Source organism: Rhinolophus sinicus, chromosome 17 (genome assembly GCF_057876585.1).
Source record: "Rhinolophus sinicus isolate RSI-liver-muscle chromosome 17, RSI-T2T, whole genome shotgun sequence".
Lineage (NCBI taxonomy): Eukaryota > Metazoa > Chordata > Mammalia > Chiroptera > Rhinolophidae > Rhinolophus > Rhinolophus sinicus.
Genome location: NC_142517.1, coordinates 142,567,501 through 142,581,720, shown reverse-complemented (window position 1 = coordinate 142,581,720; position 14,220 = coordinate 142,567,501). Strand labels below are relative to the sequence as shown.

Genomic DNA, 14,220 nt, shown 5'->3' with positions numbered 1-14,220 from the left:
AACAGACCTTCTCCAAGGCACATTGTATTGAAGCTGTCTAAAATCAACGACAAAGAAAGAATCCTCAAGGCAGCCAGGGAAAAGAAGACGGTAACTTACAAAGGAAAGCCCATTAGATTATAATCAGATTTTTCAGCAGAAACTCTACAAGCCAGGAGGGAGTGGAACCAAATATTCAAACTATTGAAAGAGAGAAATCATGAGCCAAGAATAATATATCCAGCAAAGATATCCTTTAGATATGAAGGAGGAATAAAGACCTTTCCAGACATACAGAAGCTGAGGGAATTTTCTAATACACGACCTGCACTACAAGAAATACTAAAGGAGGCTATTCGACCACCATCAACAGGGACAATTTGTGGCAACCAAAACTCAAAAAGGGGGAGAGTAAAGGCCTGAACCGGAATATGGGAATGGAGAGAGTAAGCGTGCTGAAGATAATGGAATACTCTAAATATCAAACTTTCTTTTACATAAACTTAAGGGTAACCACTCAAAAAAAATCCAGAACTGAAATATATACTGAAATAAGAGAAGAAACAGAGGGAAACATCATAGAATACCACCACACAGAAATAATAGACAACAACAAAAAGGCAAAGAAACAATGGAGACACAGCCTTACCAGAAAACTAAAGATAGAATGACAGGAAATCCTCACATATCAATAATCACCCTAAATGTAAATGGACTGAACTCACCAATAAAAAGGCACAGAGTAGCAGATTGGATCAAAAAACTAAACCCAACCATATGCTGTCTCCAAGAGACACATCTCAGCTACAAGGACAAGCACAGACTCAAAGTGAAAGGGTGGAAATTGACACTCCAAGCAAATGGTACCCAGAGAAAATCAGGTGTAGCCATAATGATATCAGATGAAACAGACTTCAAGGTGAAAAAGATAACAAGAGATAAAGATGGACATTTCATAATGGTGAAGGGGACTGTACAACAAGAAGACATAACAGTCATCAATATTTATGCCCCCAATCAGGGAGCACCGAAATACACCAAGCAACTACTAACAGAACTAAAGGGAGAAATTGACCAAAACACAATTATACTAGGGGACTTAAATACATCATTGACAGCTATGGATAGATCATCCAAACAGAAAATAAATAACGAAATAGTAGCCCTAAATGACACATTAGATGAAATGGACATAATTGACATTTACAGAGCACTTCATCCTAAAACATCAGACTATACATTCTTTTCTGGTGTACACGGAACATTCTCAAGGATAGACCATATATTGGGACATAAAATCAGTCTCAACAAATTTAAGAAGATTGAAATCATACCATGCATATTCTCTGATCACAAGGCTTTGAAATTGGATATCAACTGTAAAAAGAAAGCGGGAAAAAACACAAATACATGGAGATTAAACAACATACTTTTAAAGAAGGACTGGGTCAAAGAAGAAATTAGAGGAGAGATCAAAAGATACATAGAAACAAATGACAATGAAAATACATCCTACCAAAATTTCTGGGATGCAGCGAAAGCAGTTTTAAGAGGGAAATTTATCTCATTACAGGCCTATCTCAAGAAACAAGAAAACTCCCAAATAAATAACCTCATGTTACACCTTAAAGAACTAGAAAAAGAAGAACAAGTAAAACCCAAGGTCAGCAGAAGAAAGGAAATAATAAAAATTAAAGCAGAAATAAATGAAATAGAGAACAAAAAGACAATAGAAAAAATTAATGTGACAAAGAGCTGGTTCTTTGAAAAGATTAACAAAATTGACAAACCCTTGGCTAGACTTACTAAGATAAAAAGAGAGAAGACACTGATTAACAAAATCAGAAACGTAAAAGGGGAAGTTATCACGGACACCACAGAAATTAAAAGGATCATCCAAGAATACTATGAAGGACTATATGCCACCAAATTCAACAACCTAGAAGAAATAGATAAGTTCTTAGAAACATATAGCCTTCCAAGGCTGAACCATGAAGAACTGGAAAATCTAAACAGACCGATCACCAGTAACGAAATTGAATCAGTCATCCAAAACCTTCCCAAAAGCAAAAGTCCGGGACCAGATGGCTTCACTAGTGAATTCTACCAAACCTTCAAAGAGGATCTAATACCAATTCTGCACAAACTCTTCCAAAAAATTGAAGAAGAGACAGTACTCCCTAACTCATTTTATGAGGCCAACATTACCCTGATACCAAAACCTGGTAAGGACAGCACAAAAAAAGAAAACTACAGACCAATATCTCTAATGAATACCGATGCAAAAATCCTAAATAAAATTCTAGCAAATCGAATACAACAATGCATTAAAAAGATTATTCATCACGACCAAGTGGGGTTCATCCCCGGGGCACAAGGATGGTTCAACATACGAAAATCCATCAATGTGATACATCACATAAACAAAATAAAGGACAAAAATCATATGATTATATCAATTGATGCAGAAAAAGCATTTGACAAGATACAACATCCATTTATGATTAAAACACTTAATAAAATGGGTATAGAAGGAAAATACCTTAACATAATAAAGGCCATATATGACAAGCCCTCTGCTAATCTCATAATTAATGGAGAAAAGCTGAAGCCCTTTGCTCTACGTTCAGGAACACGACAGGGATGTCCCCTATCACCTCTGCTTTTCAACATAGTGTTGGAAGTCCTTGCCAGACCAATCAGGCAAGAGAAAGAAATAAAAGGCATCCAAATTGGGAATGAAGAAGTTAAATTATCACTCTTTGCAGATGACATGATGCTATATATAGAAAACCCTAAAGACTCCACCAAAAAGCTACTAGAAACAATCAACGAATACAGTAAAGTTGCCGGCTACAAAATCAACGCACAAAAGTCCATTGCCTTCCTATATACTAACAATGAAATCTCAGAAAAAGAAATACAAAAAACAATTCCTTTTGCAATTGCAGCAAAAAGAATAAAATACCTAGGAATAAACTTAACCAAGGATGTGAAAGACCTATATGCTGAAAACTATAAGACATTTTTGAAAGAAATTGAAGAAGACACAAAGAAATGGAAAGACATTCCGTGCTCATGGATTGGAAGAATCAACATAATTAAAATGGCCATATTACCCAAAGCAATATACAGATTCAATGCAATCCCCATCAAAATCCCAATGGCATATTTTAAAGAAATCATCAGATTTGTTTGGAACCACAAAAGACCCCGAATAGCCAAAGCAATCTTAAGAAAAAAGAACTATAATGGAGGTATCACACTTCCTGACTTTGGCCTGTACTACAGGGCCACAATAATCAAAACAGCATGGTATTGGCAGAAAAACAGACACATAGACCAATGGAATAGAATTGAGAACCCAGAAATAAAACCACATAAATATGGACAGATAATTTTTGACAAAGAAGCTAAAAACATACAATGGAGCAAAGACAGCCTCTTCAATAAATGGTGCTGGGAGAATTGGATAGCCACGTGCAAAAGAATGAAACTGGACTGCTATTTGTCACCATGTACCAAAGTCAATTCAAAATGGATCAAAGACTTAAGCATAAGACCTGACACAATAAACTGCATAGAAGAAAACATAGGTACTAAACTTATGGACCTTGGGTTCAAAGAGCATTTTATGAACTTGACTCCAAAGGCAATGGAAGTAAAAGCTAAAATAAACGAATGGGACTATATGAAACTTAAAAGCTTCTGCACAGCAAAAGAAACCATTGACAAAATAAAGAGGCCACCAACTGAATGGGAGAAGATTTTTGCTAACAGTGCCTCCGATAAGGGGCTAGTATCCAGAATATACAAGGAACTCATGCAACTCAACAACAAAAAAACAAACAACCCAATTGAAAAATGGGCAGAGGACTTGAAGAGACATTTCTCCAAAGAGGACATACAAATGGCAAATAAACATATGAAAAAATGCTCAACATCACTAATCATCAGAGAAATGCAAATCAAAACCACAATGAGATATCACCTCACCCCAGTCAGAATGGCTATCATCAACAAGACAAATAGTAACAAATGTTGGAGAGGTTGTGGAGAAAAAGGAACCCTCATACACTGTTGGTGGGAATGCAGACTGGTGCAGCCGTTATGGAAGGCAGTGTGGAGGTTCCTCAAAGAATTACGAATAGAATTGCCGTATGACCCAGCAATCCCTCTCCTGAGTATCTACCCAAAAAATCTGAAAACATTTAGAGATAAAGACACGTGTGCTCCAATGTTCATTGCAGCTTTGTTTACGGTGGCCAAGACATGGAAACAACCAAAATGTCCTTCGATAGATGAATGGATAAAGAAGTTGTGGTACATATACACAATGGAATACTATTCGGCAGTGAGAAAAGATGATATAGGAACATTTGTGACAACATGGATGGATCTTGAGAGAGTAATGCTGAGCGAAACAGGTCAGACAGAGAAAGCAGAGAACCATGTGATTTCACTGATATGTGGTATATAAACCAAAAACAACAAAAGAACAAGACAAACAAATGAGAAACAGAAACTCATAGACACGGACAATAGTTTAGTGGTTGCCAGAGGGTAAGGGGGGTGGGGGGGGGTGGGGGGGAGGTGAGGGTAAGGGGGATCGAATATATGGTGATGGAAGAACTGACTCTGGGTGATGAACATACAATGGGATTTATAGATGATGTAATACAGAATTGTACACCTGAAATCTATGTAATTTTACTAACAATTGTCACCCCAATAAATTTAATTTAAAAAAAAAAAAAAAAGAATGACCACCACAGAGTGAGCCACTGCTGCTGTTACTAATGGGACTACGAAAACCTCAGAAAAACCTTTCCAGGGTTTGAGTGTAAGTTCTTCGAGTAGAGGGACCAAGATTTATGCTCCTTAGTGACATCCAGAGCAGTATCTGACGTAGGTACTCCTGCCTCTGCCTGCGTCTCCAGCCTCAGCTCCTTTCCTCCTCCCAGCCACACCCTGTCCGTCTCCTGTTATACTGAACTTTCCCTGACTGCCCCTTTGGGCCATGGCTTTCATCTTCTGTCACCATCTGCGGGAGACATGCTTGACTGCCTACCTCACAGCCCGAATGGCAGGCACACTTTTTTCCTTGCTAACAGAATTCTGATTTTGTTCCGATATGGAGCATCCATGTGCTCAAGGAAGGTGAGCCCCTCCCCCAGCTCCAGATGATTGCTTGGCCAAAACATTCATGCCATTTTCTTCTCCTTTACTAGTAACTGGTTTAAGGTGGTCATGTGACCATTCCGGCCAGTGGTACCTGGCAATGGCACAGAGAACTTGTGGGGAATTTTGTCCTTTGTTATCTAGAGAAACACAAAGAAGCAAGCCCTGTCCCTCCCTTCCTGCTTTGAAGGCATGATGGCGGCCCAGTCACACTCTGGCAGAACAGAGAAAACCAAGAGAATCTTCAAGAACCCACCCTAGAGGTGTGACCACTTTGAATCACGCACCTCCAGACCTTTTACACAAGCTAGTAAAGTAACCTAAATAATGTTACTTACAACAGAAAGTGCCCTAACTGGTATCCTCCCACATGGCCTGAAAAGTCCCTCCAACTTTTTCTACTAGAGCAGTCCTACTCATCTCCATTTTAGACATTAGCAATAGTTTCCCTGGGAAATCTTCACTATATCCCCCATTAAACAGTCCCAGACGGTGTTGTCTGCACGTCTGCATTTCCAGCTAGACTGTGAGCTTCTCAAAAGCAGGCGTTTTCACCCGTGGCAGAGGCCTTGGCATATGCTGGGCATTTATTACATGTTGAGTGAATGAATGAACAAACAATAAATGAAAAGATGAACATGCAGAATACTTTCATGCCTTGGAAAAGACTTGATGACTCAGAGACAGATATGGCATCTGGGCAGCCTACACTCTGCTATGGACTTCATTTAGATGGTGGTGAGCACAGGTAGACATAGTGCAATGGCCAGGTCCTATTTTTATCTGTCCAGAATGCAGCCTTCTCATTAGGAACTGCCCCTCCCCAGTCCCCAGCAGCTGGGCTGGCACTGTCACAGTAGCTGAACTAATCCCTCCCAAACACTGATGACACCTGGGTAAAGTACCCACTTCTATGGTGGAAACCCACTCCCTGTCCACTGAGACGGCTTCGCCTTGCTTTGGGCTAGTATATGGACAAGATTTATTACAATGATGGAGGAGATGGAAGAGACTCCTCCCACCCCACCCCCTCTCTGAAGGAGCAGATAAGAGTGGAGGTGCCAGTGCTATGTATCACTCCATACTAAGAATCAGTCAGCACCGAGGGGAAAGACCTGCAACCTTATTGGAGCCCCTGGATCTAACTATGCCTGAAACTAAATCCCTCAGCCCTTTCATTTATGTGACCCAATCAATTTCTATACTGCATAAGGCAAGTTCCAAGTGAAGAAAACCCAACCCAAAGGAAAGAACTCCGACAAATACAGTCAGCAATGATGAGAGCTGTCTGCCAATACTCTTTCTGTCTGAAGGGCACATGCACCAGCACCTCTCAATGCTGGCCTCTAGGATGGTGTCAGGAAGTAAGACAGCCCACAGCAGCCTAGCCAGGAAGAAGTCACAGTGGTTAAAAAAAAAAAACTGCCCCTTCCCCCAAAAAAACACCCCCCACCACCACCACGTTCCCTCCTAAAAGACAGTAATCTAAGCCTCCTGGATCTCCCTTCTGTTCAGAAATGTGTGGAGACTTCTGGAAGGCATAAAGTGTTACATTAACATCTAAAAACAATGGAGAGAACTTTCTCATCAAGCATTACGCTAGGTACTTTACAAGCATGATGTAACTTAAGGCTGTTCTAATGATTATAATATCCACTTTACCTTTTGAGTAAACTAGGATCAGCGAAGTTAAGCAATTCGTTCAGGGTAACACAGCTAGTAACTACAGTTTAAACACCATTCTAGACTTTTTCCACTTTATCACCCTGATTGCCAGGCGCTGGGAGTTGGAGAGCGCCCCTCCACCTCCAGCTCTCACAACGCCCCAGGGCACATAGACCTGCAGCCTTACAACCTAAGGTCCCTGGAGTCAGAGCAGCTTTGCACACTCAGCTTTTCGGAAGCCCCAGGTAACCCATGTGTAAGACGGTTATTCAACACCAACACCAAAAGTAAAGAGCCGAATACAGAGGGCATCAGCACGGCGCGGGCCCCTGGGAAGCGCCGCAGACTCAGGCAGGAGCTCGCTCCCCGCTCCAATGTCGGCCTGAACCCCCGCCCCAGCTCCAGGCTCTCCTCAGCAGTCCAGCCCCCCCAGCCCCTCTTCTTCTCACCAGCGACACGAAAACAGTGCCTCCGCGGCACCCTGACCACTTAGAGAGCCACACAGTCCCCGCCCTGCCCGTGCCCCTAGTTCCTGCCCCGTCCAGATGTTCCCAGCTGTTGGTCCGAAGCCAGCTACTGGACTCCGACCCTCCGCTGCGCCGCGGTCCCCGCGCGCCTCGCTACCCGCGGCGCGTAGGGCGGGGCGCCCCGCATTGCCTGCCGCAGCCACGCGGCCCCACAGGGCCCCAGCGAGAGCTCCGCAAGCCCCCAGCCGACCACCGTCCCCGGCCCGCTGCGACCGCCCTGCTCACCTGCCCCGCCCGCGCCCGCGGGGCCTCTCTGCGCGCTCGCCCGGCTCCCGGCCTCGGCTCCGAGCGCGCCCGCCCGGGGCCGGCGTTGGCTGCGGCCGCGCGGGGCGGGGCCGGGCGCGGCTCCTCCCCGCCCCGAGACACCTGGGGCACCAGGACAGGGCCGAGGCCGGACAGGTGGGTCCGCCCGCCAGAGAGCAGCCCCGGACTCCGGCTCCGCTGGGAAACCTCACGGATCCTCCGCGGGATGGAAGGGCGGCCAGGGAGACTCCTTGTTAGGTGACACCTGGGACGCTTAGTGCTTGGGAAGCGGCGGGGAGCCAGGGCCGGCCAGTTCCCAGCCTGGCCCGCTCGGTAAATGGAACATAAGAGTGAGTGAGCTAGACCCCACCGAACTCGAAGAGGGGGAGGCCAACCCCCTATTTTGGAGAATATAGAAACCGAAAACCGAGACCCTCAGGGTGGAAATGATTGGATGATCATTTTCACAATGAGTTAGTTCAGAACTGGAAGAACTCAAAAGACCATTTCAGATCATTCCTCCCCAACCCTTTCCCTACCTCACCCACCCTTCAAACTATCCCCCTCCCCTTTTTTTTAAATAATGCCATTAGGCTGTAAGATCATTTCTGATAGTGATACCCTCCTCACTCCTAGACTGTAAGCCCCAGGCCAGGCAGGAACCTCGCCTATCCACTTTTGAATTAGCAGAACCCTGAACAAACCCAGAACAGAGTAGGTGTTCAATTAATACCGTACCTAATAAACAAACGAAGTGTGGCCCAGTCTTTTGAGTCCAACTTCGTGCTGGGTACATCAGGCCAGAGTGGCTCCAATGTCACTTACACTCTATCAGCGACAGCCCAGAGCCAAGCTACCTGGCTTCCATCCAGGTCACCTATCGTCTCTGTACTGCTTACCTCCCCTCCCACTGACAGCCAAGCAGCTTGTGGGACATCTACACTCCCAGGGCAACTTTGTAAGCTGTCAAACAAATCATTAACTTCTGAAGATGTCACAGGCAGGGGAACTCTGAAATATAATGCAGTCCTGCCAGCCTTGCATTGTGGAAACAGCCCAGAGGGTGGGCAACTGACCCAAATCCCACAGCTGATGGCAGAGCAGAGCCTGGAGACCTCAAGGTGCTTGTAGGACTTGTGTCTGTGAAATCTTGGCTGGGGACAGAGTTTCCGCAGAAATGGGGCTTGGGTTTGGTCCTCTGCTGAGATCTCTAATCTGTGGTCTTGCCAGGCCTCTCAGAGGTCAAGTGTGACCTGAGCCACTCGCATTTACTGAGGCCCTGACAGTTTCAAAAACAAAGATATGTCAAAATAGGATACAAAGAATATGGTATTTTTGTGTGTGTGTTCCATTAAATAAATGAATGGGTTTAACACACACACACACACACACACACACACACACACAGCTGATGTGTGATGCTGCTAACTTTAAGACTCATTAAGGAAATCCATTCCAAGTGCAGTACAGGGAATGCTGTACAACTTTAAAGTTGCAATGGAGAACATTCCTTCTTATAACTATTTCAGTACACATCTATGACTGCGTATATTAAACCTCAAAGGCCATAATGGGAGACTGTCTGCCAAAGTGAACCAGGATTAAGTGGCCTGCTCCACCCCTCCCCCAACAACAGGCTAAAACTCTCAGGCCTGGACCTCCACCCGCATCATCAGTGAGTCCTGCACAGGTGAGTGTTAAAGATCCATTGTTGCCTGGCTGGCACATCATACCGTGCCAGGCCAACCTGTAAAAACGTTGCAGTGGCTGCCCCACCTAGGTGTGCCCTACTCCAGCTGTCCTCCCGGTATGGCAGGTGGGGAGGCTGGTGTCCCAGGGTGGGGCCTGTCCATTGGGACACCCACTTGCACCAGCAGATGGGGCTGAGCTCAGGAACCTCTCTGGGTCTCACCCAGCGAAGTGGGCCCAGCCCTTGTTGTGTGTTGGTTTCAGTCAGTGGAGCATGTGATCCTGTGATTTAGGATCCTCCCTGCTGTGTGTGATCTTGGCTTGGCCAGCCTGGTAAGTGATGCCACCTAGACTGGCCTGGGAACCGTCAGGAAGACACAAGTTCTGCCCTGGGGATCTCTCTCTCTCTCTCTCTCTCTCTCTCTCTCTCTCTCTCTCTCTCTCTCTCTCTCTCTCTCTCTCTCTCCTGGGCTTGCTGGGTAGCTCTGGGCATGTTCCTCAATTGTGCACATTTCCCACTTGGGAAATGTGCAAGCACACACCACTCAGACAAGATCTCTGCTTCAAGGTCTTAGTTTGAAATGGGTATCTGAAGTATGAAGGTCTGGTGTCATTGTGAGGTAACGTGAAATGATGCATGTGAGGTGCTTGAGCACAGGGGTGGCATGAGGCACCTGCTCAATCAATAGAGCGCTTACTGTCATTAGTGTGGCTCTGACAGGCGGCACAAAGAAGGCCAGCTGACAGACATTAAACTGTGCAAAAGAGGGATAAAATCATCACTAGACTTCTTAGGAATCTAGAATGAATTAAGTAATCCTTGCAAATAACTGTGTTCTCTGCTGGTCTCTTAAGAAAATGGTATTTGAACAAGGAAATCTTCGGTTTCTTCTCTATTTGTAGTTCTCTGATAGTATCATGAAAGAAAAATTATCCAAAGAGGAAATAATCCAAAAAATTTGAGCCTCAGGAAATATTTCCCTCCCTATTTTTTTCTATTTTTACTTAGGACTCAATGTGCACATTAATACTGTATTTCATCTTCTGAACACACTTTTCAATGAAGCAATGCATATGAAGATCCTAGGATAGTTTCTGGCACATAGTACCTGCTCAACTAATTATAACTACTATGGGAGAGGTGTAGGGAAGTGGCCGGAAAGAGCTATGACTGCAGGTAGGCAAATCTGGTAATCACGTGATTGAGTTACCCAATATTTTGAGTTCACTGGCTCTGGAATCAGACTGTTTGGGTTCAAATCTAGCCACCACTTACATGGTATCTTAATCTCCCTATGCCATGCTTTCCTCATCTAGAAAATGAAAATAGTACTAGTATGTTATATGAAAGCTGGGACATACAAACAGAATAACTAACCTTCAGTGAGCAGCTACTTTGTGACAGCCATGATTCTAAATTCCTAGATTCTCTTTTGAGAGCTGACTTCATAGTAGGAATTCTTAATCAAGGGCCAGAAACCCTGAAACTAGATTCAATATTTTATATCTAAATACATTTTTTCCTAAAGACAGCAGCCACCACTGTCTTTAGATGTGCAGAGATCTGGGTCTCAAACACAATTAGAAATCACCGCCTTCCAGTCTTAGCCAAGGGTTTTAGAGCTAGAAGACGTAGACATCATGCAGGCCACCGTTCCCAGACATCCTTGAGGAAGAGGGCCACCTGGGATGCCTGCTCAAAACCCAGATTTCTGCTCCTGAGTATTCGGATTCAGGAGAGTGAGTGGTTTTGGAATAAGCACTCCAGAGACCACTTGCCTACAAGCAGCCTGGAAACTGGTTTCATCCAAACTTCTCGTTTCTCAGGTTCTCAGGACAGGAAACAGGCGTAGGGATCCATTCAATTTGAAAGAACTTCCACCCACACCTGCCAAGGAGCCTCCCTTGCCTTTAAGCGAAATCCTCACCCCACCTGAATAAAGGAAATGTTTCTCCTTCCTCAACCCCAGGAGCACTCTAAACCTAAAATCAGGCGTTTTTAAAGAGGAAAATAAAATGTGCAGCCATTTCTGTGTTAGCCCTTTAAATCTCCAAGAGGCCTAGACCTTTCTTGCCAGGACTACTGCTACCTCACTCCAGAACCCACCCCCCTCCCCCCAGCCCAGCCCCCACACGCTCCAGCTCCATCGCATCTAGCTTTATTATTTGAAGAGCTGAGGCTATTCAGCAAACACTTTCAAGTGACATCCTACAAAAATGCAGAGGTTTTATTCCACTTCCTAAAGCCACAAGCTAATTAGATACTGAACAAGGTACTTCAGTCTGGTGCCATTTAATTGTGTGAGTTCCACAGTGAGAAATGCTTCTTTTCCTGGCAGCTCTTGGCACGAACTGAGTCTGAAAGAACAGGGCCGGCAGTAGCTGCAGCAAGAGTGGCTATCAAAGTTATGTTTCAGGGATGCCTAAAAGTGTCAGCTTAAGGATTAGCAGACAAAATCCAGAATCTTCTGCTTGACTGGTGGAATTCTCTCCATGCTGACCCAAGGCCAGCCAAGGGTGCATGTGTTTCTTTGGGTTTTTGACGTTCACCAATCACAAGACTCATGATGTAGCAAAAAGTTGAAATAACCTTCCCAACATGTGTTGGGTGTACCTCTCACATACTGGAACAGCAAGCAAAATCCCCAAGGTGGCACAGTTGCATTTTCCTGAGACGAGTTATAAAAAGTTATAAAAAGTTGCAGGTGGCCCCCTTGGGCCTATGCTTGACCCTGAGGCCGGTCAGCAAATCAGCTTTCCCGTATTTATCCCTCAGTGTTCTCCTTCCCATTCTCGAGGGCTATGGATCAGTGTGAATTTGCTTGGCTGTCTAAAACACATCAGCTGGGGAGGCGCTTGTCCTCTTCCACTTGGGATTCAGAGCAGGCACTGAAGCACGGACTATAATGTATGGGGTCTGCTTACAAAATTTCTGTTACAAAAATGTCCAAATTGCTTTGTTGTTATACTTCTAACCCCCCCCCCCAAAACAAGTTCTTGATTCTCCCAAATTTACTTGTTACTTTTGAAGACAACACAGACGTACTCATCATCTTTTTAATTTGCAAGTTCAATGAGGAATTGAAATATCAGCGTGGAGAAAATTCTTTGTGTGAATCAGAGCTCTGTTACCACTCACACACCAAGCAAAATCTCCCTCAGGACCTTTGCACGCGCTGTGCCTTCTGCTTGCAACTGTCTCCAGATCTTTGCAAAGCTGGCTCCTTCCGTCATTCCCACAGGCCTTCCCTGACCCCCAGGTTGAAAGGAGACCGGAGACACTTGCTATCACAGTGCCCCATTTTACTTTCTTCATAGCACTTGAAGGTACTGAGTCATTTGAGAAAGTGGTGTTCACTGGTTTGTAACTTGCCTCTAAGAAAATATTTTGTCTTGTCTTGTTTGCCACTTCTCTCCAGCACGGAAAACAATGCTGAGTACAAAGTGAGTGTTCAAATGTTTGTAGAAAGAATGAATTCATGCTAACATTTTTGCAGAAAGCTTTGACTTTGTCCCATGGAGATTTTAGCTGCGGAAGTTAGGTAGCTTGTCGGAGACACTCCGTTAACACGGGGAAGAGTGGGAACTACTGGAACTCTGGTCTATGAACTACCGAAGTCCCCTGCTGATCGCCAGGCACCTGACACATGGTATACACGCAACAAATGACTGTGGCAAAACATTTCCACCCCATGAACAGCAAGCAATGCTTGACCTAATGTCAGAGAGGCTTCCATAGCTATCACCGTCAGTGTGACTAGCTTTGAAGTTTGCAGGCTAAGGGTCGGTGCAGGAGAGTGAACCCTGACCTAAGCAAGGAGCTTTGGGCTCGGTTTCTCCACGTGACGGGATGAGAGTAACCTCGCTGGGTAGACCCAGGTGATTCCCAATGTCCCTTGGACCTTTCTCTCCTACTCCAAGTATTGGTGAGACGCAGTTTTTCTTCTAAGAACTCCCTAATTTACTGGCTCAATCAAGGGGAAACCATTTTAAAGGGCACTATGTATTTGCAACAAGTCATAGGGGTAAATTGGGAATGGCAGAAACTGAGATGGGCAAGCCGAGGGCTGCAATAAAAGGAAGCTGAGATCTAGAGCCAAAAAGGCCACATGAACTTGGACAAGTTACTTGACCTCTTTGGATTTCAATTTTCTCCCGGGGGGAAGACTGAAAGGAGATGAGTCCAAAGCAGAGGCCGTGATCACAGTCCTCTCCGGCTGAGGAGCGGCAGGCCATGTACACAGGACAGACCCAGCCTGCACTGAACAGCACGTACCTGCCTCCACGTCGTCAGTGCCACGGCGACACTTTCAGATACGGGCTCTCTCGAGTAGAGGGAGAAGTTGGCTTGTTTCCAGATGCTGGCAGAAGCTGTGTGTGCTTTTGTGTACCGGCGGCGTGGCTACATGACTCCATGAGTGCCTCTAATCGCATTTTGGGGAATTTAAGTTCCTACAAAGATGCAGTTGGGACGAAGCCTCGGCACTGGTAGCTGTGATTACGGGGAACCGTCCAGTGTCAGGACGCTGAGCGCAGAGCACTTGCAGGAGCCATCGGTTTAGGAAGAGCCACCGGGCAGAGTATAGACACAGGTCCGAACAGCTGGTCACTGCAGTTATCGGAAGGGTAGGGCATGTTTCCTCCCCGTGGAATCATAGCCTAAGAGCAGTTTTTCCCCAAAGCAAATAGGGTGGAGGAGAAGGAGAAGAACCCTAAACACACAGCCACGATGCGCGTTCACCTCACTGAGCAGAGGCAGACGACTGTCTCCTCACATTCTTCTCTCCTACTCTAAGTGATGACAAGTGAAGCTATAGCTGGGGTCTTGGCAAAAACACCTTCTCCCGGGGAGTTTTTGACAATAACAATACCTTATACTTGAGTAGCACGTTTATAACATGCTTGCACACAATTTCTCATCTGACCCTCACAACCA

The 14,220-nt window shown here is 45.1% G+C and overlaps 1 protein-coding gene across 3 annotated transcripts in view; it reads right to left on the bottom strand.

The window, feature by feature from the left end:
* The window catches only part of LYPD6B (LY6/PLAUR domain containing 6B), a 162,115-nt gene extending 154,326 nt beyond the window's left edge, over positions 1–7,789 (bottom strand). Inside the window, exon 1 of one of the 3 annotated variants that reach the window (XM_074336034.2) lies at positions 7,578–7,789. The gene's annotated coding sequence lies outside the window, so the exon portion shown is untranslated. The remainder of the gene's footprint in view (positions 1–7,577) is intronic. The other 2 variants (XM_074336047.2, XM_074336038.2) reach the window with 2 other exon arrangements.
* Between the last annotated feature and the right edge of the window lie 6,431 nt (positions 7,790–14,220).